At 41.2% G+C, this 27,750-nt stretch overlaps 1 protein-coding gene across 1 annotated transcript in view; it reads left to right on the forward strand.

The window, feature by feature from the left end:
- The window catches only part of cdh11 (cadherin 11, type 2, OB-cadherin (osteoblast)), a 93,684-nt gene that overhangs the window by 20,948 nt on the left and 44,986 nt on the right, over nucleotides 1–27,750 (forward strand). Inside the window, exon 2 of the mRNA XM_032540822.1 lies at nucleotides 20,710–20,771. The gene's annotated coding sequence lies outside the window, so the exon portion shown is untranslated. The remainder of the gene's footprint in view (nucleotides 1–20,709; nucleotides 20,772–27,750) is intronic.

Consider the following 27,750-nt stretch of genomic DNA (forward strand, 5'->3'; position numbering starts at 1 on the left):
TGTGTGTGTGTGTGTGTGTGTGTGTGTGTGTGTGTGTGTGTGTGTGTGTGATGCCAGTATCCCAGCTGTGAATAACTCTGTTGAGACAAATCTAGTCTGACAGCAAGCTCACACACATTCAAACTACCTGCTTTGGGGGGGAAGCCATTTCGACTTTTTTCTTTCATTCTTTCTCTGCAGACATATTTTTTGGCCTTCTCAGACTCTGAATTTGACGAGTTTTCCATGGCTGTGGCCCCCCCAGTTCCTCAGTGTGCACGAGCGGGTGTGTGGTTTTGGCTTAAGGACCAAGCTATTTCTGGCATTCTTGATTGGTTGGACATGCTAAGCAAAGTCTGGCTTTGTTCCCCACCACTGTTTCTCAAATTTCACATATTCACTTGCTTTTCTTTTTCCTTTCCTACTTCTTTTCTTCCCTCAGTTACCCTTCGACTCTCTCGCTTCACTCCCCTTCTCTTTCTCCCCATCTTACTTCTGGACTAAACCATGCGTACACTCACGATATGTTTGTAAGAAGGTTTTGTCAAGTGACTGATTGCACCATATCAAAACTTTTCAAAATACGTTCTGGGTGAAAAAAATATACCTACAGACACACATCTTAACATGTGGAAGATTTCAAATTCCAAAAAAGGCAGAAAGGCAGAAATTGGAGATAAAAACACTAAATTCTTGATGGCTTACACAGTGACTGAAAAGAGCTTTTTTCATTTGTAATGCATGCACTCATGTTTGTGTTCTGGTAGCTTAATACACAGAATGGCTTTTGCATTCAGCTTGCCATCTCAAGTACTCACAAATGATAAGAAACATCCCTCTTTAGCACGGCCCTCAATTCCATTGTGTTATCAGTGGAAAGGTCACACCGATGTGCACTGCAGTTCAAAAGGAAGCATGTGTAAGAACAGTCAGGGTCAAGGTCTTAAAGAAACAGGATGCTCTACAAGTCCTGTTCTTAGCCATTCAGCTAGCTTTTGCATACTGGCTACATAGATCTTTCCACTATCCACATAGACACATGGTTGGTTTTAGTGTCTATGTTGTCATTGAGTAACCGTTATCAGCAAATGTGACATGTTAACTAAAAAGCCAAACTTTCTGAAGTCTGGGTGGTCCTTGAGGAGGCAGGGCTATCGTTATGGAAACAAAGGTTGGTAATAACTTCTAACCATTACATATTAGTGGATGGTGGATGTCAGAGACAATGCAGTAAAGTAGTAAAGGGCTCTGTGAGTGAGAAAGAGGGCCTGTAACATTATGCATTTACATAACACTGGACTTAACTGTAGTAAAAAGGACACTTATTGTAATGGGGTGTGTGCTGGACCCACAGGGAGACACAGCAGGAGGTTAGGGAATACCACACACACACACACACACACACACACACACACACACACACACACACACACACACACACACACACACACACACACACACACACACACACACACACACACACACACACACACACACACACTAAAGGGCTAACAAATAGGTTTAGTGTGATGTAAATGGTTGGTCTTTTTATGATCTTTTTTATCTATATTGTTTGTTCCTGTTCCCCCTACACTTTAACCTCCCCGATGTCAGAGAGATGCATAGGAATGTGCATCTTAACATGAATGGTCTTTTCTCCCTATTCTAATTCTGTGTTTGTTTACCTAGCATGTTGTGACACATTAGAAAAGCACGCTTCCTGTTGTATCACAATCCACAGAGATGCTGATTTGAATGGAGGTGGACTGTTAGTTCCTGCTAGTCTGTTTTACCACGAGGGAGAAAAGGACAACCCCTTGCTATCCTGCAGGGTACATGCTAAATTCAATAACATACAGTATGTATTTCACCAGCTAAAGACAGTGAGCACTACAAAGCAGATGTGTCAATACATTAAATCACACAGGTGGTAAGATAATTGCAGAGCTGCGTCTGAGGCAGTCGACTTGAGATTTCTTGTCAAATAACTAATAGAATCGAATGATCGACAAATCATTTCAGTGCTAGATGATTAAATGATTGACTCCTCTTGATTTAGCGGTTTCTCTTTGAGGATACAGTGTTAACCGGAGCTTAGTCTTTAGTTTTCCAAAAGAGAGTTTCATTCATGCATTGTGTGTTGCGACAGAGATCAGGGGAGACACAGATAGGAGTTTTAATGGCTAGGCATTGCACATGGATGTCATCATACCAACTTGTGCTCACAGGTAATGATGCCTCACCCTTTATCTTTGTCTTTGTGTGCGTAGAAGTGTCTGTGTGTGTCAGGAAAGTACGACAGAGGCGGACTAAGTAGCCTTGTTCTACACCTATAAAACATTTCAAACAGCTTCAGTACACCCAACCACAAAGGGATGAGAGAAAGCACAGAGGTTTGTGTCTGTGGGCTGCACAGAAAGTCGGAGATTTGAGTCGCATTGGGAAGTGAATGTGTATCAACAGTGTCCTTGACCAAATCCACCCTATAGACCCCATTTTAACGATCTAACTCTTAATTTCCACCGGGTGCACAACGTCTGCAGATCCTCTCCGCTGTGTGTAGGCCGCGTGCTTCGCCGTCCGTCATACACCCACCAGGTTGGGATTTGTTGCGGAACAGCTGCAGCCATGACTGACAGCTGAAGTCTCGAGGACCCACGAGATCTTGTGCATTCATGTAGAATAGAACCACAAAACCAACAACAGTTGTTTCCATCCAGAGGAGTTCCCTTAAAAAGCCACGCGGGTTTATACCTTGGCACATTGCTATTATGACGGTGGATTTGCACCGCCATGTTTGTCTGCTGCTGCGCTTCCCTTTGTGTGCGACACGCATATTGTGTGCATCCTAGCCGCATTTTACTAATGTGCTGTTAACATAACAATGAAATGCTGCACTATTGACTTTAGACCAAGTTGTTGTTGGTCAATGGCGCAATCACTTCCCGCTGCCTCAAGATAGTGATACGCCAAGAATGCACCTGAACCCACCTCCCAATAAGACCAGCACGCCCATGGGCGCAAAGATCGGCGCAGGTGCATTTTATCATAACAATGTGGGCGCAGGGTGGTCTTAAAATAGCAAAGAAACATGCGTTGGGCTTTGCGCCGCGCCTTATGTCTCTTTCCTTTTTCTATATTTTTACACACGCGTCACACTTGTTGTTAACACAGTTCCCGTTCAATTTGAGGTCCAGAAATCTATAATCACAAGGCCAAAACATGGTGACTAAAAAGAAGAAAGCAGAGCCAACACAAAAGTCTGGCTGGGTATGACCTGCAGTGGTCAGCTATTACAGAGCCTACAAACTGTCCACTTGCTGAATTGATTAAACTGGAAGAGAACAGCCCTCCGCTCTGGCTTTCAGACCGCAGTGTAAAAGCAAGAACAGCTTGAGGAATTTAAATTACTGCAAGTTGCTACAAACACTCAAATAGTTCTAAAAACAATCGGCAGATTTCCCAGGAAATTGTGTGGGATTGGTAAAAGATGGAGAGCTTAATAATAACTGAAAACACGTCTCCTCAGGAAACACTGCAAGTCCCACTGAATCAAATCTCCCTCTTCTTGCTCCAATACATTGTGTGAGTAGTGAAACAATTTCTCCATTTCCTTTCACTTTATTTTCCAGTGTTTTTATAGTATTAGTCTATTTTTCAGTGTGATGTGATGTCTCAATACCTGTAAAACCAAAGCATCTGAAAGTCAACACTGTCCAATCCTAACTGATCTAAATTTGCAAGACTGACACAAAGAAATCAAATCTCAATTCCGCTGTACAGCTCAAGAAACGTCTGAACACGCATTACTGTGAACGTGCTTTGAACCTTTTTGTTAGATTGGTTTGACGTTATGGTCATATTTCTAATCAACCTCCAACACGTTATCTCAATTGCTTGCTGGAAGGGCTTCATTTCAAAAGGCCACACTAGCCATCAGGGAGCGCAGAAGCCACCGGTAACTTGCTAATAGCATCGCTAGTGTCTCTTAAAGCCTGCTGGCTTGAGAAATTGTTCTGTAGCTAGCTAATGTCACAACTGTCTATCAAAAGCACAAAAGAGCCTTTGAGATTTGAGGCATGCTAAAAATAGGTGGTTGCCAAAAAATGCGCAAGTGGGGGAACAGGTGTTCACCCTCTTAGAGGAGAGTGGAGTTTCCTCAGCGCAGCCTCTCTGTACTTATCTACAGCCCTGGACACACCTAGCATCGCGGCTCTCTCTCCGCTCTTTATCTTGCTCTGGATCCCCTGAGGCTGTTTAGAGGGGATCTGTGACAGACCTGGCTCTGTGTGTGTGTGTGTGTGTGTGTGTGTGTGTGTGTGTGTGTGTGTGTGTGTGTGTGTGTGTGTGTGTGGTATTAGTAGCTCTAGTGGTAATGACAGGAAGATGGGGTAATTAATCACCAGCAAAATCTGTGCAAGCAAAACAGTCCCTCTCTCTTTCTCTCTCTCCATCTATTTATCTCTCTCTCTCCATCTATTTATCTCTCTATCTAAAAAGTGCATCTGAATAATGGCAGATAAAAGAAAATCCTCTTTACTTCACTCCTAAGCTCTTTATGTTCTTTTTGTCTTCATTGGTCTTGCATGAACTTTTGCAGTCCCGGGGTTACTGGCAGGGCATTACAGCTCTGACCGCTGCGTTTGCTGCTTATAATGTTAATGATCAATGAATTAAACATGTCCCTGCTGTTGCTTTCTCAAGTCATTCTGGATAACACTTTCACTTAGATGTGAAAATGTAATTTAATTAGTCCATATGTGAAATCCATATGGGAAGACACTTAAAACGATTACAGCCTAATTTGAGAGTTCACATTTTGTTTGTGTGCAGATGCAAATCACACCCTCTCTCTCATCCCCCCCCCCCCCCCCCCCCCCCCCCCCCCAACACACACACACACACACACACACACACACACACAGAGTATACATATACAGTACACTGCAAATAGGTCAAATCACTAAGACTACAGCAATGCACACTTTCTCACACAAAAAAAAACAACGCATGAAGACACTGTTAGACACACAGACACACAAACACACACACAAGCTGCAGGGCTGCCACAGCTCCATTATTTTTCAATGGCTTTTCAATTCCATGGCTGATGCTTGAGGGAGTGTGTGTGTGTGTGTGTGTGTGTGTGTGTGTGTGTGTGTTGGACTGTAATGGATGTGGGGGGTGCTTGGTGACAAAGATTGTGACGTAAACCATTTAAGTGCCGCCCTAGTGTTTAGGGTGCAGTCGTGTGTGTGTGTGTGTGTGTGTGTGTGGTGTGTTGTGTGTGTGTGTGTGTGTGTGGGTGGGTGTGTGTTGTGTGTTGTGTTGTGTGTGTGTGTGTGTGTGTGTGTGTGTGTGTGTGTGTTTTACTGCTGACATTAACTACTCTGTCCAGGATAGTTTGGCACAGGGCACATACACTGATGAGACAAATAAAATATAAAATAAGGTAGGAACAATAGAGGGGCCTGGATAGCTGAGTTGGTGGAGCGGGCCCCTTGTGTGGGGGTTTACTCCTCGGCGCAGCGGGCCTGGGTTCGGCTCCGGCCGGTGTCATTCCCCCCTCTCTCTCCCCTATCGTGTCTTCAGCTGTCCGGTCGAATAAAGGCCTAAAAATAATAATACAAATTTTAAAAAAAATGCCCAGGAAACAATAAAGGAGAAATAATGGGATTTAGTTTATTAGCTCAAATCAGGAAAACATTAGAATATGTATTATTTAATGACAAAACCACCACTGTGTATTTTTTGTATTACCAGCTTAACAGCTGGATCAGCTACTATGTGAAGAGACAAGACATAAAGGTTTTAAACAAAGGTGGTCTAACACCTGCTGTGTCCCCACATGGGGACATCTTCAGGTTGCCGTTGACATTACAGTAGTTAACAGGTAGTTACGCATCCAGGCAGGAGAGAAACACTGAAAAACCACTTTTGGAGAAGAGGCCATGTGTAGAAACCGGCAGCCAATTAGGAGTAAACTATTTGACATTTGCAGGGTTTTTGGACCTGGATTATAGCCTCATGATGGCAAATCAGAAGCAGGGCAGAAATAAGTGAAGGGCACAAACAGATTGATGGGAAACGGATTCAGCTTTGCACGCAAAGCCTCAATCTGTGCTGCCTAGGGCAGTGAAATGTTTTAACTCAATCCCCCTGTTGCTGTCTAGGTTGGGCAATACAAAACATGTCAGTTGGGTAATTGGGAGCAATAAAAGTGCACTCTGAAATTTTAATAAGCAAAAACAAAATACTAAACTTCTAAAAGCATAACATATGCCGAGAATAAGAAAAAGTTAAGTCAGTGACATGAAGTATGACAGAAAAAAAACAAAAAAAAACAAAACAGATTGGAAGGTGACTGAGATTCTCCACCAGCAGCAGTTAGGAGTCTAATTGATTACGGCAACCCCTGTTTTCTAACTGCAGTCTCTCCATTGATCCAGTTACTGCTGCCGCTGCTCAGCTCTCTCCAAGTGATTCTCCAAGTCATTACTGGCAAAAAGGAGGGTCGCTTCTCTCAGTGGCCTCAAAAACGACTTCAATGCAAAACCTCAGTCAATTCCTCAGCGATTCTTAGAACGGGCACAGCGTGACCTGGGCTCGGTTTCTAAGTCTCTATACTGTTTTCACTTGAGAAACGTATTGACATCAAGTAGCTAAAGTAGATAGGGAACAAAAAAGGTTAAACATGTAGCATCACAGAAGATTGCAAGGAATTGTATTGATTTCTGAGGTAGGTTTTGTCTTCCATACCGTAATGGAGAATACCCTTTTTTTTCCTACTTACAATACACAAACGTACGATACAGCAGCCACACACTCCACGTCCTCTAGCAGAGGTCATAACCTCTGCCTGCTGACTGCGTCTCCTATCCGAAATTAAAAGACTGCATCACATTACATACAATGCACACACACACACACACACACACACACACACACACAACACACCATATAGGCCCCTGCAAAGAAATCAATAGGCTTTTAACATCATTTAGCCTGGACAGCAGGGCTGACTTACAGTTACCAACTAGATTGATAGCACCACACACACACACACACACACACACAACCACACACACACAACATATAGAGAGAGAGGCAACGGAGATGGTTGAGGATGACGTTACATTACAACCCTCGAGTGATAGTAGAGGAGAGAGAGAGCGAGAGAGAGAGAGAGAGAGAAGAAGAGAGGATGATGGAGAGAGAGAGAGAGAGTGCTCGAGGGGTTGGAGAGAGAGAAGTCTAGGAAAGGAAGGCAGGGAAGGAGAAATGGCTAATATATAAAGCTAGGTATATAAAAAAAAAAGAGACCTGAAAGATAAGTTGTGTTGGGGTGTCGATCAATTCAGCGGCGCGCCGCCGCACACACCACACACACACACCACCCAACCCCCACACACACACACACACAACACCAACAAACACACCACACACACACACCAAAAGTAACAGTGCATGGTCCGAGGTACTTTGTTTTTAGGTTTACTGTATTTAACAGAGAAAACTGTCTTGTAGGCTTTGATGGCTGCAGTGTGGGCCGGCTGGCGACCTGAACAGCCTCTTTCAGCATCTTTCAGTGCATCCTCGCCTACAACATGATATACTCTGTAGTTGGTTGGGTACAGCATTGTTTTTTAGCTTCATTGAATTATTGTGACTCTCATATGCTTCTATCTATCTTTGAGGAACTGCCAAGACATGTTAAGTCCCGCAGCAACTTCCAAGCTGCTTCATGTGGCACAAACATCATTATATGAAAAGATCCAGAGTCGCACCGAAAATACGGCCATTTGCTTGCAGCGCTAGATTCGTCAGCAGGTTGAGAACATGCCAAATTCAATTTAGTGTGGAGTTTACTGTCTGCCTCAGGTAAGAAGAAAGAGAGGGAGTCAGCAGGGAAGTGATGAGGGGGGTGAAAAGAGAGGGAGAAGGTGAAGGTAGAGAAGAGATTGAGGTAATCAAGAGAGATAAAAACAGCTATACCCCCCCCCCCCCCCAAACAAACATCCTGTATTTAATTTTTACTCTGCTGGGCAGGACTGAACATACTCAAAAATAGTGTCTGGGTGGTGGCGTGTGTGTATATAAATATATGTCTGTTGCATCTGTGTGTGTGTGTGTGTGTGTGTGGGGGTGTTGTGGGTGTGTGTGTGTGTGTGTGGTGTGTGTGTGGGTGTGTGTGTAGTTTTTTGGTAGCCAGTCCTAATCAATGTCAGCTTCAAGTAGAAAAATAAAATTAAAAGAGAAGATTAAACAGGCGGTAGCAGGGAATGTTTATAAACTTGGAATATTTAAAACGGCTTTGTGGTTGGTGTGTAGAGTACGGTGTGTGTGTGTGTGTGTGTGTGTGTGTGTGTGTGTGCGCTCGCGCGTGCGTGCGTGAGTCTGTCTGGTAAAGCATTAAACAAACCAATATGTAATATGTTTATGTTTAGAAAACAGCCTGACCGATAAAAGAAGGCCAATACCAATACGAATATTTGATTTTTTTAAAAATCCAATTTGGTAATATCGGCCAATATACTGTATACTTTTAAAAAAGAAATCCAGAAACATAGCATATATTAAAGATCTGATAAATAAAATGTATAAAAATACAAACTTAAGATGGAAAACAAAATACTTATTAGAGCGCCCTCTGGTGGAAAAACTAAGCACTATTCATTAATCAGAATAATTTATTTGTAATTATAAATGAATCTGATGAATGAATATTCTTCGTTTTTTAATCGCTCTTATAAATGCCGATATTGATAGATCGGGAAATGCCTAATATCGGCCTGCCGATATATCGGTCGGGCTCTACTATAGGTACATCGTGATTAACAAATACCTAAACTTTTTAAGTCGGGAGTCAGTGTACACAACCTTCACGTTTTCTCATGTATCATTATACGTACTTCATTCTGTTGAAATCTATATTTCCAGCAACAACAGGATAAACATTGGCATCCAGTCACAACCCCCCCGCAACTGTAGCCTCCAGTTCTCCTTTCATGCTACACAATGTGGATGTTTCTAGAATAAAAACCATTCGAGACCGTTTGATTCTCCTTGACATCAGGTTGATGGTCAGCTGACGTTTTGAAGGACGCCTGGCAGGAAGCATGTTTCTTAGTAAGGATGAAAGTATGAAAACTGTGTGCAGAAATCTTTCAAAAGCGCCACAACAAAATGCTTGCGGTAAAATTAAACATCGCAACAGCCTTAAAGTGTTGCCGTTTTGTCCCGGCGTCATGATAAAAAGACACTACCAAAACAATTCTTTCAGCATATAAAAAAAAAAGGAGGAAGGACTATTTTTGTGGTAACATAATGACAAAAGGGTACAAGTTCCTTCTTGCATCGATAAGAGTTAATACCGCTCAGTGTTGCTCAGCTTAGCTTTCCATTACTCAGGCATATGGTGGGTATTTTTTGCTGATTTTTCATTGCCAATGGCTTTCAGCGGATCTTAAAATAAACGACTAAGACGCTGTGAGCCTCGAAAACCACCAGATTTCATATCAAGCTACTTATTAAGTCTGCATGTTTTCCATGGTCTCAGCTCGGAGCAGAAATCCATATACTGGTTTGCAGCAGCTCTCCCCTCTCCCTCTTTTTCTCTCCTCTCCCCAGATGCCTTTTAGAGTTGTCATTGGAGAGTGACCTGTATTATCTCTGACTCTCTCTCTCTCTGTCCCTGGCGCTGTCTTTTTCTCCGTTTGAATGGAGATTTAGATAAGAGAGTCTGAGCTGCAAGAGAGCAGCCGCTGAATACCAAGAGACAGACCAAAAGAAAGAGAGAGGAGGCCAGAGAGGAGCAGAGAGTCAGGGCCAGATTTACTGAGCCATTGGCACCTTGTTTCATAGTCATCCTGTGGCTGGAGATGTTCCTGTTATTTATCAAACCGGTGCACCGGGCTCAAAGGGCAATTTGACGGTCGTCTGCAGCTCGTCTTGCTTGCTATAAGTGAGCTTCATCTTTCTTCTCTAAGCATGCCAATAACAGGAGGATTAAGTGTGTTTGTGCCTTCAGGAGGATTCACTAAAGTTAATGCTATTTGTGGTGGTCAGTTCCTTGTGCAAATGTCTCTGCATCCTGAGAGCAGCTTGAGTACATCTGTATCATAGCATACTGTAAATCATAGTGAAAAAATATCAATCGTGGGTTTACTACAAAAAGGTACGCAAGGAAGCTGCACTGTGAAATAGTCTAAAAACAGAAAAAAAAACTGCTCATTTGGAAGAAAAAAGCAATAAAACACAAACAATATTAGTGCATATGTGCAACTTCTTCAGCTAGATGTAAATGGTGTGTGTGTGTGTGTGTGTGTTTGTTTGTGTCGTTTTCATCGGCCTGATTCTGCATATGACAAACAAAGACACACACACACACACACACACACACACACACACACACACACACACACACACACACACACACACACACACACACACACACACACACACACACACACTTAAAAATGTCCCAGAGGTGATCGATGAGGTGGTGATGGAAATGTCATCTAGTGCTAATACATTTATCATCGCTCATCCAGCCTCATGAATTTCTCCCTTTGGTTTTCAATCATTTTTTGCTCTTTTACCACAAGACCATTTGAATGCGGTGATTCATAGGACTGCCAGCAGTTTTCTCTGGAGGAGGAAGACCGGGCGTGCAGGCATCCAGCACTCTGACTGGACTCATTAATTAGTGGGCAGGACAATGATAGCCTGTGTTTACATGGAGCCATGTGATGGGTGGTAAATAAAGAGCTGGGAGAGCCCGAGCTCTCCAATCAGCGATTGTCATAAAGGAAATAAATATCTGCATAACCAAGAAGCAATTTCCCATTCTGACATGATTTCCTTTAGTTTTTAGTTAAAGATTAACATCTGTGACAAGTTAAAACCTAGTCCGTCTGTAATTTAGCTTCAACTGTAAACCATTTGTCCCTGGCTGCACTTTGGTTGTGCAAAAACTAAATAGCCTTTTCAGTGTTGAATTATACAGTTTATAATAAATGGTGGCGCAGCAATGTAATAACATTAAACATTATTGATCCCAGGAGGAAACTTGGTATTTTCTTGCCCATTTGCCAAAGAAATGAGAACAGTAGATAACAACAGAATAGTGTCTGGTAGGGAAGAGTTTCTCAATATTTAGGTCACGACCTAGTCTGGATCAACAGAAGTACATTTCCAGGATAAAGCCCGACATCCGGTGTGTGACTCACGAGCAGGATGTCAGGCTTTGCCCCTCCGCTTCCGCTCTCTTTCTTTTGCGATAATCAAAATCCCTTCGCTACGGAAACAAGGACAAACTTTGAGCTAGCAAGCTACACGCTGAAAATGGCAAGTTTTGAGGAAAAAGTTTTGTTTGTGCTATAATGCAGGCCCGCTAGGTTCTTACGGGGAATGAGTGTAAGGTTTTACAAAGCATATGTTTACGGCATTTACTCTCAAACTGGGGCGTTTTGGGACTGATTGGTGGACACACAGCGATACGCTGATGACGTTTAACCACGTACCCAGCTAACTGAAATGGCCCACGTTACGATTTAATATTCTGTGTGGTTTGCAGGGTGTAAAAGTTCCACGAAAATAAGATCCCTCCCAAGACCATTTTGCAGAGGCACCGGCGCCGTGTTTGGAACTTGGCCCTGCCCAAGACGATTGTAATCGTCTGGTAATGCAAGGTCATAGGGCTGCTCGATTATGGCAAAAAGTTTGGTCAATATTGAAATCCCGATCAGAATAAAATCGGTTTTCCTAATGTGAGTCGGTTCGGTTTTTACAGATTTCTAACATAACGTTACACAGCTAATGAACAATTCAAGATACATAACAACATTGCGTCACACTATATAATAATATATATTATTTAATACTACTGTTGCCTTCAGTGGGTTTATTTACTAGCTACCTAAGGAAAAATCCAGCACATAGACAGTACCTTAGAATAATGTTACGTGACTCATTTTACATACAGATTAACAAAAAAAACAAAAGGCAGAGGGACCGCAGGGTTAGCCAACGTTAACTGTTCCCAGACAACGGAGTTGGTTTCGGCTTTTTTGCTCACCAAACACTGCGGTGGCTGCCCTCCTGCCATCTTTACTCGCGCTGAGTTTTTAAATTCCAATGGATGCACACAACTTGCCCCCCCCAATTAATTGCACAGCCCTACTAGGTCATGACCCAGTATTTAACTGATGTACATAGACTTATGTCATCATAAATAAACATGATCATGAGTTAGAAAAAGTTTCGTGACTCAGTATCTTGCTGGAGGACACTCATGCACAAAGGATGCTTTTCCACTTTGCAGGTTTTAAATCTTCAGCATGTCCTCCAGCTGAAGGACTTTCTAACTGCTTATCCACCCGGGAGCACATAAAAATCTAAATTAAAAAGAACATTTCTAGGGTATTATTCCAAAGATGGTAATGGCACTTACCCCTAAATACAGTACATAATTGATGGGAAAGATCTTTTCATCTATATGTGATGTGTCAGTGGGAGCCACTTCCTGATCTGACTGAAGGAATTTATTTTTAACTCAGATGAGAGCTTGGCTGGTTGTTGTTTTTTTTTATGCTAAACAGACAGAAACCACACTGCCAAGTCTGTGTCAAGATTGTGAGAGATCATTACATATTCATGTGAGTGTGTATTTGTGTGTGTATGTGTGTGAAGTGCTGGCTGAACTGCTATATGAGTAAGAGAGCGTGTCATACAATAACAAACTATCTAAATGAAAATCATCGACAAGTGAGGCAAGTCATAACTGAGTGTGCAAGTACATACATAAGCAGCCCAGCCATGCAGAACTGAATATGTAAAAAGCTCTCTCTCTCTCTTTAAATGAATCTTGCTCATTTTTCTCTCTCTGACTCTAAATCAACATGTCAACTAGAATATATCTCGTCCCTCGGTGATGTCGTCGGTAACCCACGCCGTCATTATTTGTTTTTGTAAGCACTCACTACATGTGTGTTGCCCGCTCTGTGTCTGGCTGTATGGTGAAGTTAGTGACTTCTGTATGTAGTATTTCTATGTTGGGTTTTAATGAGTGTGCGGATGTTAGGTATTTCTGTTTTTGTGTCTAGAAGGCTGTATAAAGTGCCAATGTAAACACAATGTATATACAGAATACAAATGACTAGTCTGTACAGATAATAACCTTGAAGGGGATAATAAAAGCTTCTGTTTTTTCTTTCCTTAAAGTGATAAAGAAGTCTGTGACCCGCTAAGGATGAAGTCTTAAGAGTTTTAAATTATCTCACTGATTTTAAAACATGGGCAGCTTTTTGTAAATGAGCAGCGTTGCCTTCTCCAGGGAAGGAACCAAATTAAGATGAAATTAATGTGGAAAATGTAATGAGCTACAATTTACAATAGCATCACCAGAGGATAATACCGATGGCTCACAGATTTAAGCTAAATTGCTTATTGACAGTACGTTGCCTTCAAGTAGCTCCATGTGTCCCCTGGACCTAAGCTGTAATTGCAAAGTCTAGACAGTAAAAGACAAGCACACTAGCATTCTGCTGGACCCAATGACCAAATATCAACTTGCGGAGTCACTTAGACACAATGAAAATGACCTGAGCTTGTGTAGCTACACTGGTAGACCAGCACATTTTGACAGCTGGGAATAAGCAGTTTGCAGTGGCAACCTATGCTAACAATATACGTTATGCACGTTTGGTAATGAAAAGTGTCCATGCATGTTATATTTTGGCCAAATGATATGTTTAAATTGTTCTTGAAATAAGGGTAGTTTTGTCAGAAGTGGTTAGGGGTTCAAATTAGTGGCTGTGAAGGAGGGGGGAGTAAGTACAAAAAATATCCAAAGTCTTCAATCTACAGGGGGTTCTCCATCTTGTCACGACTGTTCAGATCAAACTTGTTTTAAAAGGCAGACAGCATCAACATGTCTGCCCGTGACCTTACACCCACCCCCGCTGTTCACATATTCTGCAGATTTAACAAGAGCGCTGAGTGCTTTCAAGTGACTGCAGCTTACTTCAAAAGCTGAACGTGTATTTGAATATCCATTTAACTTCATGGGGTCTAATGTGTGGGTTTGTATATCATGACATCATAATTTAGTGCTTAAAATTGGCAGACTGATGGATTATTTGTCTGTCGATCAATAAACCAAGCAAACATGTCAACAGCCACGTGTTCCACTTGTTTCTCGTGTCATTGTAAAATTGGATATCAGCATGTTTCACAATCAGAAACTCACTAATATCAGCACAAATTTGAATTTGGTCAAAACACAAGGAGGTGGCTTCATCAGAACTTGCTTGGCTTTAATTGGCACGCCGTATCCATGGTTGATAAGTCAAATCAAGTCATTTTATTTGTATAGCACTTTTAAACAAACATCAGTTGACCCAAAGTGCTTCAGTTCATAGCTCTGAAACAAAAAAAACAAAAAAATCAAGAGAGTAAATAAGACAAAACTGAAAATGAGTGTTTGTAAATACAAAATATAAATGTATATACATATATAAAAACATTAAGGCTGCATGCACGTTACTGGAGTTTCTGTCACAAGTTATTGTCCAATTTAAAGTCACATCTTTAAAAGGTGTATTTCATACAGTTTGTCTTTTCATGCTTTTAAGTTGGTAATATATTTAAATAAAAAATAATGAAAGTAAAATCTACCATTTTTGAGGGTAAGAAAGTCATTGCTTGCAACTGGAGATAAAACAAACGTGTTGTCAGGCTTATCTAACCACATAGAGCTATTTCAGAGCCGCTGACAGAAGCTGGGCTTAAATTTTCAGATGAGGAAGTGGAAAAATACTCGGCTGTCTAGAGCAAGTGTTGTAGGAGTAGCACAACTGTGGGAGCAGGACGTCTGAGTTACCAAAAAAAAAAAAATAATAAAATAGACCTATAGTTACCAGCCAATCCCCTGTAAAATAACTGCCCGCCACTTGCACCTGCATCTCCTGTGGAGGATTTTATTTTAGACCCAGCAATGAGTCAGAAAGGGGGTGAGAGGAAGAGGAGGAGAAGGAGGAGGAGGAGGAGGAGGAGGAGGAGGAGGATGCTTTCCTTAAGATAGAATATATGAAAAGGAACTCTGCACTAAAAATAAGATTAAAAAAAAGGTGTTGATAAAGAAGAGTCACAGTTAAATACAGCAGCAGTTTTACACACTGGTGCCTCTTTTAGACAGGTCTCATGAACTGTTGACCCACTGCTTGGCACAATGCTTGCCAATGTGATTCTACGTGGAAATGATCCAGGGACATTTAAGCAATGCGTGAATGCTGGTACGTATGAACCAGTACATGGTAACACTTCAGCAGCTTGTATACACTCATACAATAAAATGTGCCTGTGTGTGAGATTGTCTATGTGCCCATGCACCTGTGAATACAAACTGGCGCATGAATAATACTGACACAGCTGGGATCCACCAGTCCCTGCCTGTGTGTGTGTGTGTGTGTGTGTGTGTGTGTGTGTGTGTGTGTGTGTGTGTGTGTGTGTGTGTGGGGCTGCCAGCTGCGCCCACTGTGCTGATCCTCAAAGCCGCTATCACATTTTGCTTGCATCATTTCACCGCAGTCTTACTGAGAGCATCACACTCATGAACACATGCTCACAGTTACAAGCCCATATTCACTCTTACATTCATGCGTATAATCACTTTCTTACACAAACCCCCATTCAGCAACATCAGACATTGTGATTACATATGATGGATATTTTAAGAAGCTACGATTCCTAAATGTGTTATTTTTGTAGTGTGTGGTTTCACCTTTATCTGTTAAATGGAAGCACACAAAAAAACAGATTTCTCAGGCGCCTGGGCAACTCACCTGGTAGAGCAGGCCCCCCATCCCCCACCCCTTTCATGGCTTCAGCTGTCCAATATCAATAAAGGCCTAAAATGCTTTAAAAAATAATAAAAATCTAATTTAAAACTGTCAGATGGTGCATATTCAACTGCTGTGGTCAGTTAGTGCTGGAGAGGAAAAAATATGTATTTCAGGACAGAATGACAAGCACCTCCTGCTAACCATGCATTATTGTGGAAAAGGTCTGCAGAGGTCAAAAGGGTTTTTAAACTCTGGGTCAGGAAGGACTTCAGGCCCCTCGGATCAAGCCAAGTTTTCCCATGTAAAAGTCAACTGTTATACTGCCCTATAAACCCAAAGAGCAGTAGTTGTGCTAGGAGATTCTTTGTAAGAAAATGGCTTTAAAATGTTTCTTCACTCCGTACAATCTATGAGAAATTTCGGTTTGCTTTCAAAGGCCTGCAAAAAATTAGGCTTTTTTGTCCAGCTTTAGAGGCAATGTTGAGATCCCAATAGGCCGCTATCATGAAATAAATCTCAGCATCTTGATTTAGAAACTAGATGAAACACCAGATTTTAATCCGAGAGAGTGTAATGTGTTTGGATAGAGCTCAGCTAGAGGACTATAATCAGAATAATTATTCTGGTCTCACTCCAGCTTCAGGCCTTTTAGCTAATGACAGACGCAACACTAATGGCTGCATTTCAAGCAGTCTATTTACATGTGTGCCTGAAATCTGTTTGCAAATATTGTGTGTGTGTGTGTGTGTGTGTGTGTGTGCATGCATGTGTGCGTGAGCGAGCAGGTAGGCTTGTTGTGTGTGCAAATACTGCGTGCATGAGCGTGCATGTGTGCAGGCATGTGCGTGCGCGCGTGTGTGTGCGTGTGAGCGAGCGAGCAAGTAGGCATGCCTTCAACATTTGCAGGCTCAAAAATCGCAAAAAGAAACTGGTTAATTTCGGATTATTTTCGATATGATGGGTAGCTAAGCTGAGAGATGATGACAGTTTGTATCCTTGTTTCTAGCAGATGAAGCCAAGATCATCTCATATCTGCTTTTAGTTTTTTATTGAACAGAGGAGAACAAAATTTATCCAACAATATGTGCATGTAGGGCTAGTGTTTTGCCACATAATACTTGTTGTTCAGTGCAAGAGGGAAGAATATAGCAGGGATGTGCAGTGCTATTAATGTATAGATCCACATAACTTCATGATACAATATAAAAAAGGTCATATTAGACACAAACACTGCAGCCAAAACAAGAATTTGTACACCAAGGGCTCTATTGAGTGTAGTCATACATCACATCTTTCAAATGTTCTTATCTTGATTGTTATTTATTGCTGAACCAAAACACGAGATTTGAAGGTTCTCACCATTTTTATGGTGAGGAATATGACTTCAGATATGAATGCAATTCATCAAAATTAATCAATACTAAATATTATCACTTTGTGGAAGCCTGTGTGCATGCAGCGAAACATGTGTGTTATAGTGTCGTTTACAGCAGACTACCAATCAATAGGCCTTTATTCATGCATTGCACATTTCACACAAGAACCAATTCAGACGGTGCTTTACAGTATTGACCGTATTGTCTCAGGGTCTTGCAACACAAAAACAAAGTGAAATCTATTTTCCTTCAAATAACAAGCTGTCATTTTCTGGTTGGAATGAGCTCAATCGTCTCTGCATACCAAGCAGACAGCTATAGCTGCAGAATGATAATAACAATAGCACAATTGTGCCTGGTATAATTCCACAGCAACATTGTATGTATCACACAATAATTATTAGTGGAGGGCTTCAGAAAGCATGGCTCATTTGAAAACATCTGTGGTGTAGTTAAGGACAGCGCGACACATTGCTGCTATTAACGGCATGTGCTGTGTCAGCACGGTTTGTTACAGATACTAAAAATCTATTTCTTCTTCTTTAACAGGGTGAAAGGAGTCGGTGTTCTCTGCATACAAAGCAGGCCGATCTGCTGCTTGATAATAATGATAGCATGATGATGATGATTGGTGTTATATAGGAGGGATGCTACCAACAGTGAATAATAAGGATTTGGTATAATGCTCTGCTGATGAATGTGTTTGTGGAACTTAAAAAGGTGCTGTAAATTTGCTCTGCTGCTGCTGTCACGTTCTTATTATGCAAACAAGTGATTTTTCTTATTAATTAGACATGTCAGGAACAAAAGATTAGGGAATCAAAACTCCCAAAATCCTTTTTTCATTTACAGATGAGCAGTACAGATCATACACTAACAAAAAGTCTTCTGTGTAAGTGTTTGAGCAACTTATTAAGCATTGCTCCAGTCTGTTGACAACTTGTTTGAATAGAAGTGACTAGAATGGATCTACAAACAGTTTCCCGCAAAAAAAAAACAAAAAAAAAACTTAATCGGGTTGAAACTAATTAAACCCAACAGATTAGTTATTAATTCACCATGTGTATATTTGGAGTAATGTAATAAAGTAAACTGCTTTCATCTGTGTCAGAGATGAAAGAAGCAATGTAATGCCCAATTATCTCAGGCATAATAGTGTTAAACATCTTAGAGGAGTTGTCTTTCTATTATGGTTGTTGGTCTGGAAGAAAGAAAAAAAAAAGACATTCAATTCCTCACAGAAGTCTTTTCCACTAAAGCTACTTGCCCTGATCTTTAGTTCCTGCTAATAATGGAAGAGAGGTTAATTATTGCAGAGTCTTGGTACTCAGAGCTGTGTGATCTCTCACTGCACATTTCTAAAGACGTGGATAAAAGAAATGTGGCACCAAGGATAAAGGCAGTTTTTGGCCTTTTGATATTTAGCCATTACGGCGTAGTAAAATATCTCTCTCGCAGTATTTTTCCTCATCTCATGCACCATCACACCATCATTAATGGATGAAAGGGAACGTTTAGATATCTTATGTTGCCAGGCTGCTGAGTTCTTTTCTTTTACCCTTCAATTTTCAGAAAACAGCCTGTTAACACTCACGCTGCGGACCCCTACCACAGGCCGTGAGCCGCTCCATTGGGACAGACCAGGGTTAAGTAGCTTGCTCAAGGGCTTAAAGGACTTCTCACTGGTAGTAGCCTGACTGATGGAAGTGATCTCATTACCCTGCCCAGGTAACACCTCAGGTGAACTGGGAATGCAATGGAAACATTAAGGCAGCGGCTTTAATTACAAATGTCCTCAAAATCATTTGTGACCAATTCTAATCTTTAAGAGTCCAATCTTTGTCTTTGAAAGCCTCATTGCTGTTAGTCCACTTGCGTTTGATCAGTGCTGCTCCATACACAAGCCTTAGCACTATGAAATGCTGCTGTACATACTCATTATGTGACATTTCTTGTGGTACAAGTGAGTCTTATGTATTGGTAGCTGGCCATTTAAAGCTAGGATTTAGCTGGTTGGTTTTGCGGTTAAAGCCACAGTCCAATAAACAAAGGGTCTCAGTTGGCTGTTGAAGTGCCCTTAAGCACACTTTTACCTCTGTTCACATTTGAAGCGCCACTGGGTGCCATGTAAGCAGCAACACATTAGTTAGTTAGTCTTGGTACATTCAAATAATGGATGAGGTGAAGGAAAAGAACGAATGTCAGACTGTTTTCTTGGACTGCACTAATGTGGTTATAATATCACTGGAGGAGAAGAGACCGGCTGACTTTAAATTAGCATCCTTTTTTGAAAGTTTGCTTGTTTTTCATTCCACCACATTGCATAAACCAGTAAGATCATTCTTGCCACAGAACACAGAAATAATACTTAACTCTGAGTATGTTTACATGCACACCAATATTCCACTATCATTCTGAATATGACGACATCCAGCATATTTCGGTTGGATATTCAGAATACGGCCTTTTTCCTAGCATTTTCCAATTAAGGCATGGGATATTCCCGTATTAATCAGGTTTTAGATGCATTCTTTGCACATGTATACAGCGCATTCGGAATATGCGTCTCAATCAGGGTTTTTAACCCCCTCTTGCCCGTTTACGGCTTATGGTCAGCTCTGAGCGTTGCTATGGTTGCTGTACCAAATTTGTCAAAACCACTGGGGTCGGACACCTCCAGGTCAGATGTACAGTTTTTAAAGATAATGCCCAGCCAATCAAAAAAAGATTATCTGTTGTTGCGATGTGATGTAAACTGTAATAAATCATGACAACAGTAGAAGCTGAACTGCGAGTTTGTTTTGTGTACGTAATGTGCCGTCCGTCCCTCTGTGCTCATACATCAGGCTGTACGGTAAAGTCTTAACAAGCAGAAACTAGCTGCCGGCTGCTGCACTGTGCATACAGGACGTGGCTCAGATCATTTAGAGCAGGGCTGGCTTGGTCAACACATGGTCATGAATTAAATATATTTTATTTATATGTTGTACTTACTCCAGTCATATATTACTACAGTGTGTGTATCATGAGATACATTTGGGAGGGCAATATGAATAATGTTTGAAAATCCCAAAACTCGAATGCTGTCGGCCTGCAGTCTTGGTTATTGTAGTTGTTTAATGGCTTGGATTTTTTTACTTGGAAATTCATTCTAGAGAGCTTAAGAAAGGCGAATTAGAAAGAGTATCTGACAGCTTCACATGCACTTACGGTTCAAAGGTTGTTTGTTAAATTGCTAATGTGTAAATTAGCATAATTAACCACTTCATATTTGTTTATTTCCTGTTTTTCTTTTACTTTCATTCGTATCCTTCTGATAAATACCCTAATCTAAACAAGCCACACATCTCTTTGCTGACTCTCCCCCTAGCACACTTGCATGCACAGCATAATGAGATATACGTCCTATTCCATCAGTATCACATACTACTGTATACCCTTTCCTGTTCAATAAATGGTCGTTCTTACGTGTGATTAATCTAAATTTTGTCTCCTGTTTCTCACGGCAGATCTGTGTCGCCGTGCAGAGGAGAAAACCCTCAACGTATCCCCCCCCAGTAATGAGCTAAAGGTGAGTTCTGCCCTTTTTCGGTCCAGTGGTGTGTGTGTGTGTGTGTGTGTGTGTGTGTGTGTGTGTGTGTGTGTGTGTCATAAGGCTTGTGAATTGGCTTTGATACATCCGACCCCACTTGCCTGTTTAGCATTCTGTTGAACTGGCTCCCTCTCTTTCAGAGATATAAAGAGATACAGAGAAGGATTGGTGAAAGCCCACAGAGAACTTTACTTTTCATTCTTTCGTGCTTCCTTCTTTTATTATATCACTATATTTGTGTGAGGTGTTTTTCCTTCCTTTCTTTCTGGACTTTCATATTTTTGCCTCCATCTCTTTTAGCAACGATCTATGTCTTTCATGGTTGCTAGAGAAATATTATGAATTGTTTATCTTGTTTTTGCCTATAGCAGCTTGTTAAAGAGGACTTGTAAAAATGCATATTTAATATGATTTCATGCCTGAAAATGAAGCTTACAATGCATTTGCCCTCTGGGGACGTGTTCCCAAAGTCACCGTATCGTGCACCTCACATCGCCCATACTAAGCATTTTTTCATTCGTCTGGAAAAAGTTGAATAGATTAAAGGCAGATCAAATCGATCGTGAGTGTGCTTATCAGTGGCTGGCAGGCTGACGAGCCGATTTCAGAACAGCATATTCTAATCCTTCAACTGCAGGCTGGAACCTGGAAAAAGACAAAACAGGTAAATAAGACTCAGAGACAGTTGGTCAGACAGGAACCACAGTAAAGACAAAACTTTAAATATTTTAAGTCTGAAAGAACTGTTGGGTGGGGGGGACACAAAAAAATTATTACACCGATATGATCAAGCATCACACATGAAAAATTCCTGTTATGATTAAGGATACCAATATTAACCATTTAAAACGCCAAGGATCAACACACTACACATCGTCCCATGCCTGTTTACCAAGGATTAAATCAATGTTTTGGATATCCTATAAAGGCCACAGTTCATCTGTTAACAACCCGACATCGGCCAACGAGAAAATCAGCTGTTGTAGCAACACTGACTGCATTAAGTGACGAGAATGGTCAAATGTATAGATATTGAATACTGGCAAAGTATTATTTATTAAAGGCTTAAATGTTGTAAAATCTCATATCAGTTGGACATCATGAAGACTTGGCCCATCTGGTTTAGCCTGGATTATACTGTGTGGCTGTGTATGAAATGTGTCCTCTTGAAAAGTAACTTACTCCGATTCTTGGTTTCAAAGGGTTTAGCTACGCTGCGTGCTGATTGGATATTTAACCTTTTCACCTCCAATTCGGGATATGAGCACATATCTCATAATAGGAGGCATTCATCCAGATGACCTCTTCTGTCACTGTGACCACTTGGCAGTAGGAAAACTGACATAAGGTTTCTGCATATGTGTGCGTGTGTCTTAGATTTGTGAAAAAAAAAAGAGATAGAAGGAACAAAGGGTAGTCTAAAGTCACATTATCGCTCTCACTCAGATTATTGCCTTCTCCTCTTGGCACATGGCCTCTGAATGAAAGCCTCCTATCTATTGTTGTGCGTGTATATGTGGCTGTACGTGCATGCATGTGTTTCTCAGAAATTTCAGTCTATAGCAGTTTCACACACAGACGCTGCAGGAGGATATTAGGACACGCATCCATTCTGTCTCTTCGCTTGTTGCGTTTTCATGATATGGTGGGATAGTTTCTAAATTACGCTGTATTTCAGCCTACAGCCAGTTCAACCGCAGATCTGTGTCTCAGCCAAAGGCTTGGTAGAATTAATCTGGTCTGGCGGCAGAGATGCAAACTTTAGCTGCACAATCCTCCACACACACCAACTCCAGGTTGGGTTTTACACTGGTCATCACCATCCTAAAGGCAAAATGTTATTAATTACTTGACATTTCACTAAAATTAGTTATTTCACATGAAAAGTGGCTACATTACCACTGCAGCTTTGTTTACATGCCGATTATGTATCCAGTACATACTGTATAGTTGACTTGCGTGCTTAATTCGCATGCATTAACTACAGTGTAATGCTTATTGCAGCATCATTGCAGATTAAGTATAGCTGCGGTGTAATGACTCCAAAATGAGATTCTGAAGTGAGAATTCCCATGAAACTACAGTGTGCTTCTGCCCAAAGGTTCATATCAACAAACATCAAAAAAACAGATTTCTGATCTGCTAATGATCTGATCTGCTGTGTATAAGACACGTGTCAATCAGGTCACGATAGCTCCTCTCAGCATGTGCGCCCTATTGCTTGTGCATTTCTGGGTTCTTGTTCCAAGTCTCATACACAACGGAATCTGGCAGTGGATGTGATGTCATTTATTAATTATGTGTTGATCACGTGGCAACTTCAAAATAAGGAAAGAGATGATTTCAGCAAGCATTAAGACTAAGCTGTGGAAGCCAGTTAAAATTCAACCGGTGTTTAAAGTCCCATTGGCAGCAAGAAATTATTACCTTAATTAACAGAATAAATGTCCGACATTTGCAAAACATGACAAACTTGGTACAACAGTGAAGGTTATATACAGTATTAACACAAAGTCAGGGGAGGGTGCAACACAGTCATGATAAGTCTAAAGTAGAGCAGGAAAATGCTGTTAATACTCGTTAACTATCAGGCTCATATATCTTTAAAAATGTGACACTGATGGGTGTCTGGGAGGATAGATAAGGAGCAGGAATTAGGGAGAAGATTCCCTTTCCAGGGGTTTACACACACATACACACAAACACACACACAGTCGTAATGCCCTCTACCAGTATTGATTACACAGCAGTCTGACTGATTGAGAGCTAGATATAAAAAAGCAGACATCAATAAAATACTCTGGAAAACCTGCAGAGACTTTTAAAGACACTGCCCTTTTCCACCCACTCACACAAACAGCTGCCATGCGATTCAATTGTTCCAGAAGTCCACTGAGCTGCAACAGGGACAGCTTGGGACGGCAGGAAGTAGTCTGTACCAAACCGCAACTGATTCACCGTAGTTTCTCCTTAAAGCTGGTAGCAAATACAGACAATTGGATTTAAAATTGGATTAAAAGTGGATTTAAACGTAAATTAAACCATTTGGGAAAACAACCTCCCCACCTGCTTGGTTATGATTGGCCTGTTCAGAACTCAATTACAGACTGTGCTTGTTTTCCATACCCTAGCGGCTCCCATCCCCATCCATCACCTAATGCTGTCTTACTGGGATATCGGAGGCTGGAGTTTGTGTGTATTGCTTGTGTACTTGTGGATGCTGTGAGGATGCAGTGCTTGAGTGTGATTAATCAGTTCCGGAGGCTCATTACTACCTGTTGAGCGTGTGTGGCCACTTAAAAATGACAAAAGGCTGATTTTAAACAGCAGACAGGGTTAGCGGTTGGTGATGATGGCAGATGGGTGGATGAATCACCAGATCAATTGCAGGAGGCAACATATCAGGCATCTTTGAAACATCAGTCCTTTGATGGTGCATTCCTGCTGCCATCACTTCTAGGATCATTCGAGGGTAACACTACAAATGTTCTCTGTACGCTTTAGTAATATTTGGTCTGTTGTGGTTTAAGCTTACACTACTCTTGCACTCATCCTTTCACCATTCTAAATAAGAGCATTAACTTAATAGGGGTGTGTAAGTGTGTGTGGGGTTGTGGCAGTACAACAGCATATTTTTCAGACAATACTGTATCAAGACACAGACGCCAAGTATCAATGTTTTATAACTTAAATTGCACATGCATATATTTAACTTTTCGGTACTAGAATAGTGAAATCAATTGCATTTTCAGTCAAATAAAGTGAGATGAATAAACAGCAAAATTAGTCTTTCTAGAAAAAACATGAGTTTTCCTTTGGGGACATACTTTGTAGTTGGGGAAAAAGGTGACAATTGCAATATATTGCAGAATATTTAGTTCAGGTCCTGCGTCTGACAGAGCCAACAGTGGCATTTTAATTAAAACTTTAAAACAGTTGAATGTCACTGAGATTTTTCTCCCGTTTTGAGCCCTGGGCACCTTCAGAGATCGGCAAACACATGAACCGATTTCAAAACTCAGGAATGCTAAAATGCCGCGGCAGTAAACACTTTTATCAAGCCTGTGGACACGTTATGTTTCAAAAGTATCAAAAAAAGAAGAGGAAAAGCAACACCGGTCGTGGTAAGGAGTGATTAGCTGCTGTTTTGGATATACTTAGCCTTTCTCTCTTTAACATTGTCACTTCCTGTAAGCAGAGAAGTGATGAAGCATGCCTCCAGGGATTCATTTGACAAATAGGGTGAACCTACAATGTTGTATTTAAACATCTTTCCTGGGTATTACTTATAAAACTGGTACACGGGTGATGATGTAACCATCAGAGCTTTGGGAACACGGAGTGATACGATCAGGTGACAATGTTTAATTTGAAAGCTTAAGGGATCTACTATCAGGAGAAAATGGCATTTAAAAATGGAGGGAAATTGGTTTTCGGGGGGCTCAAAGAATGCAATATATGGAGTTATCCTCCAATATGAGATTACATGCTTGGCTTGATCAACCAAGCCTACTGTCACAAAGCCACTTGAACTAGATTTCCACTGGAACTAGAGAAACAATAGTTTGTGACCCAAATGTGTTGCGTTTTGATTTCTTTTTAAACATAGATGAACCATTACAAAGGGATCAAATGGGATAGCTGCATGGATAGATGGATGGATGGACCGATGGATTATTTTCTTTCTCTCCGATTTTTAAAGATCAGGTGACACTTTTCCTGATGGAGGCCTTTGATGGGTTTCATTTTAAGTCTGCTCTGCTCTGGCCTTTACCGGGGGTGTTGCGCTTTGGATTTGGATTCACTGCTCTGTTTTGTCCCACTTGTGTCCTCTTTAATCTTTTCATTGCTCCTTGTGCTGCTCTTCCCTCGTCTGGGTTGGGTGTGCAAATGTAAATATCCTATAAACATCATCACTTTGGAACACACAGTCCTGCTGAGCAACAAGAAGGACAGAAAAAAGAAGGAAAGGGAGAGAAATAATGATCAGATAAATGTTTGCAGTGAGATTACCATGCATCATAAACCCATAAACCCTGCAAAGGAATCAGAGGGATGGAGGGGACAGAGGAAAAGATGGGGATTTGGGGATATTCAACAAGAGAAGGACATGGAGGGGAAAAAGAGGAGAAAGAGGAGATGCAAATATGGATGAGGGCGAACAGCAGAATATGAGCAGAAACAAACAAAGACAGAATAAGAAGGAGAAAAAGACAAGATCAGGAGGGAGCAGAGAGAATGTCAGAAGGCAGAGATACTGAAATACAGAGAGATAAAGAGAGAAAAAAACAAATGTAAGCCCCGGGGATTAACTCTCTCATTTCTCTATGGGGAAGAATAGCAAAAAAAAAAAAGAGGATTTCCACCTCCTATCCTCTCAGCCTCCCTTTGATATCGCTCTCCCTCTCTCTCTCTTTATGTCTCATATTCTAATATCTTTAGTCTCTATTCATCATGTTGGAACAGACTCACTGAGCTCACCAAGGCATGAACACACATGGCTAACCTAGCTGGACACAAATCCCTTTCTCTTGGTCTCTTTCTTCCTCTCGATCCCATGCCGCTGCGCAATTCCAGTTGATCTCTTCATTTCTCTGTCAACATGATCCATTATTTGTTTCTTCATAATTTCACTTGTTTGTCAAGGACTGAAAAGGCAGCATCAATTATTTTTTACCTGCCTCTTTCTTCTCCATCTGCGGTGGTTTTGGCAGCAGCGCAACGGTTGCACGGGGGCCAATAACACATAACAGCGCTCATCATTGTTGTGGTCGGTTTAACGAGCTGCGCTAATAAGATGAACGGCCTTCCCGCTGATCGGTTAATGGTGCGTTCACTGGTCCTCCGCAGCGGAGCGATTCACAGTTTTCACATGAAAAACGATGGACCGAAGGACGATTTAATTACTAATGTCGTGTCATTTAAAACGTCTGCCAGGGTGGTTTCACTGCAGGAATGTTCCAGTAAAGCAACATGTACACATCCCACAGATAATTAGCCTAAGTGTCGCCATCACAACCATCTCATGCACACGTTTGTTTTTGATTATTTTAAAGATAAAAAAAGGTATTGGTATTGATTGATTGCATTCGATCTTTATCCTCAGACCTTCTACTGCAAAAGTTAGACTGTGATCACTCCGGAGGTCATCAACTCAAAAAATAAAATAAATAAAACAAACTAGTTACAGTTATGCGACTACAGTTATTAAAATTCAAAGTAATTAATAAAGACACTTGATGTGGCTGCGAGGACAAACAGAGGTTTTTTTCCTCATATTTCCTCAACCACTTGGACCTAAAGAGGACCTTTAAGTACAAAGTATCAAAGACACAACAACAAAATGGTTCAGGTGACCATACATATGCGCCAATTTACGTGTGTGCTCACGGGCGCACACCCTTGAAGAAAAAAAAACATGAAAATGTTAGCATTTCAAAACCTTGGGAAATGGACAGCAGCTGACACAAACACACACGCATATTAACTCAATAATAAAGCCGTAAAGTCAGGACAGCGCCACTTCTCACAGATAGGATTGGAGATGTCAGTTTAACTGACACGTAACTGTGATTAGCTTTGTGGGAAATTATCAATGGAGCAGGGGACTGACAGCGGCATAACCAATCACACTATGACAGACGCTCCACTTAGCACCGACTACAATGTTTCATTTTAAATGAATGTAGCCTACTGGTAGTCTGGCACATGTGGGTGCTCAGTATTTTACTGTATCGGCGCCTATGTGACCATATGTGCACTTTCCGTGCATTTCATTAGTTCAATTAAGTTTTTACAAATTTGCAGCAGCAGTGGTTCCGCTTAGTTTGGATCATCTTGTAAAGAAACGTTTCCTACATGTGTGGGCATCCCATGTTGGTTGCTTACACACTGCTGTTGAAATGGTATAGAAAATAAACAGTTCCACAGCTGTAGTGTAAAACAGGTTTCAAAGTGA

Source organism: Etheostoma spectabile, chromosome 17 (genome assembly GCF_008692095.1).
Source record: "Etheostoma spectabile isolate EspeVRDwgs_2016 chromosome 17, UIUC_Espe_1.0, whole genome shotgun sequence".
Lineage (NCBI taxonomy): Eukaryota > Metazoa > Chordata > Actinopteri > Perciformes > Percidae > Etheostoma > Etheostoma spectabile.